Here is a 3,325-nt window from a genome sequence, read left to right on the forward strand (position 1 = left end):
TTATGCTACTAGATTAAGATATTACTAAAAGGATCGAACTAAGAAAAAAGGTAAAGATAGAAGTGATGGTGATACGATACCGGGGCACTCCCCAAGCTTGGAAGTTGCCAAGGGGAGTGCCCATACCCTTATGATTATGTTTCTTTTTTGGGGATGGTAATGTCACTACACCACAACCTCTAATTAGGGGCAATTAACTGCCGGGAGAAATACGTTATTAGGGGCAGATAATCTGCCGGAGATCGTGCTACTGCTAGCACAAGTACTTAGAGTCAGTGTAACTGCCGGCAGAAGTCACACAACCGGGGCACATGCACTGCCAGTAATCATTGCTCACGTCTAGGGTCACGTAATCTGTCGGCACAACTAAACAGGGGCATATTATCTGTCGGTGCTGTTTGTGGGCCCACATAAGGCCCAGACGCGCGCTGGCGCGGGAGGAGAAGCCGAAGTGCGCGGGAGGCTGAAAATTTCCTGTCCAAAATAACAAAGGGGTCCTCCCAAATTCACCTAGCCTCTAGAACAGAAGAACCCCCAAATCTCCCAGACCTAAGCCTCCGCCGCCGCCGCCGAGGCTGACCACCCTAGTCACCGGCTCACCGCGGTGCCGCCTTCCTCCCCGACCACCGTCCGCCGCCCTTCACCGCAGCAGCATCTTCGTCCCTGACCAGGCGGCCAAGCGCACCACCGTCTTCGAGCACGAACCTCCGTCGCAGAGCATCCTTCGCCGGTTCCTCCCCGACCCCCTAGCTCTGGCCGCCGACTCTAAGCCCCCTCCCCAAGCTCCCCGACCAACACCATGGCTGAGCACACCCCGCCCCGCCGACCACCCTCCCCTGTGCCTGTGTGTCCCCAAGCAGCGCCGCCTCCCCACGCGGGGTTCTCCCGCGACCTAGATCTACCGCCGTCCTCCACCATCCCTCTTCCTCAGGCAGCCGCTTCAACCTCCTAGAGCTCGCCCCCCTGGAAGCACCTTCTCCACGATGCTCCCCTACACACTAGGGTTAGCTATCTTTTTTTTCTGAACTTATCAAATGAGGACTTGTGTTGTGACACCGAAACTGGATTGTAGGATGTGATTGTGTTGATGTATTTTGCCTCGGTATAGTTCTTTATCTTTTTTAGTCTAATAATCTGAAATCCTTTGAGTGCGTATAAGGTGGATGTGGCCATGGATGGGTGTTGCTCCAAGCATTGCTCCTGCAATAAGTGTACACTCTTCAATTTGTAGGAGCCCTTGTGTCTTCTATTATTTGTTCATTGCATCACCCTCAGCTCAGTATGCTTGATATTGACAAGTTGTAATTTGTGACTACAACTTTGATCTCTATTATTATTTGTTCATCGCATCACCCCCAGCTCAGTAGGCAGACGGTGCACATGATTAACACTTGTCGGCAGTATATGTATCACTAGCAAATTGATTGCCCTTGATTCAGGAATTATAATGCCTTGTTTGGTTAAACTTGTTATTGCTTATTCTTGGTACAGATTGCCCGAGACATTTAATCTTCATTCGGGGAGGAGCACACACCTTTTGCTTCATGTATTGAAGACTGATGTTGAATTTGTTTATTTGTCAAAGGTTAGATCATGCTTTATTTCGGCAACTGATAATCTGTTTATAATTTAGTACCATGTGTGTTTATGATATTGTGAGTATCCTTCTATGGATATTATTGTATTAATTAAGTTAGTGAATGTCAGGATCAACCAACGTAGGTGAGTTATGAAATAATCAAACAAATCATCAGTAAATCTGTGGTAAAACCTTCCCCATAATGCACTTCTTAAAGTATTGACACTTGCGGATTATTGATTGTACCTTCTCATTCTTAATCACCATATATATTCGATTGTCCTCTGGTTTTTTGAGTAATGAAAATTTAGGTGTACGATCGCCCTCAACCAACATACATGATGTTAACTAACATGCCATTTTAACAAATGATCGAACAACCATATCAAAAATGTGATACCATGGAGATAGGATTTTGGAATGCTATGGTATATGAATTGTCTTCTTGACAAATGTTTCCTTGGCTGAACTTCTTTTTACTACTACTGATCTACTATCCCTAGGTTTGCATGTCACAATTCTTCTAACATTGCTATATACAGTTTTAAACTATAAGTTTGCTACATTCTAAAATTAATTGAGATAGAGTCAGAGCCAGGCCAGCTATTTTGAAGGCATGGCTTCATAAGCTGTTAGTGTCTATGGTGCACCTATGTTCACTAGCTTCAACTATTTAACCATCTGCAAGGCATGTCGTATGTACTCCTTTCCCCCAAGAAAACTAAGAGATTATCAGAACTATTTTCTCCCGCCATTTGTGTGGTCAAGGAAAGAATATAGATCACTGTATCTAAAGTTATATATTGTATTTTCACAGAACAAGTTCATGTTATTCATTATTATTAGTTAAACCCCATAATGTTGATTTTGAAGAATTCCCATTACAGGCCACTAGCAAGATAATATATGTTTTGGTGAAGCCAGAAGGGGAAGAGGAGTAGGCTGTGAGCAAAGCTGGGTCAAAGATGATTGGGGGAAGGTTGATGTTGAGCAAAAAAATCATATGTGGACAACCTTAAAGGTATACTTGATGGCTGGTATTATAACATGCCCTCTTATCTAATACATTATCCTTGCAACACAAAAAATATGTGTATTAATTGCTGCAGTTCTGCTCTGATTTACAGTTTTTTGAAAAATTATTCTATGAATCAGAAACGAGAGCTCAATTTTGAATTTCCAATCTGTTGCAGGTTTCTCAAAGATGCACGAGTTGATTGAGGTCTGGAAGATCTGCAAGTTGCTGAAGTGATGATATATATGTGTTGTTAGTTGAACTTGGGAGACATTGGCAAGTTTCATTCTGTCCATTTTGGTGGTTTATTTTGGCACATTTAGCCACAGTATACTCATTTTGGTGTGGCGCAATTTATTTACGTAGAAAGATATGTACTGTGCCTTCTGTGGTACAATGTCCTTAATATATGATCGTTTCATGCATGTACCTTGAAACATATGTAACCTACATGTTATGTAATTTCGAGAGAAGCCCTACATGCAACTTTGAGCGAAGTGTATCTATGAGCTGAATGATCTGTCGTGACTGCTTGAAACATAGTGATTTGATATTACCCAGAATAGCTTAGGTTGCTTGTGAAACAACACGTCCTGGCATATTACCTGCCGGGTAAATGTGTTTGTGCAGGCAGAAAAACTGTCGGCAAGTAAATTCTTTGGGGCACACAAACTGCCAGGAGAAGTTATCTGCCGGGAGAAGTAATCGCCGGCAGCCGTTCTTGTGGCAGT

General features: G+C 43.3%; 1 long non-coding RNA gene across 1 annotated transcript; it reads left to right on the forward strand.

Moving 5' to 3' along the window:
* Positions 1-471: 471 nt before the first annotated feature.
* On the forward strand, positions 472-3,086 carry LOC123061218 (uncharacterized). The gene is made up of 3 exons (XR_006428782.1): positions 472-1,585; positions 2,467-2,600; positions 2,773-3,086. It is a non-coding gene; the product is annotated as an uncharacterized lncRNA (long non-coding RNA).
* The last annotated feature ends 239 nt before the right edge of the window (positions 3,087-3,325 follow it).

The sequence above is a fragment of the Triticum aestivum genome, chromosome 3A (genome assembly GCF_018294505.1).
Source record: "Triticum aestivum cultivar Chinese Spring chromosome 3A, IWGSC CS RefSeq v2.1, whole genome shotgun sequence".
In the NCBI taxonomy this organism is placed as follows: Eukaryota; Viridiplantae; Streptophyta; class Magnoliopsida; order Poales; family Poaceae; genus Triticum; species Triticum aestivum.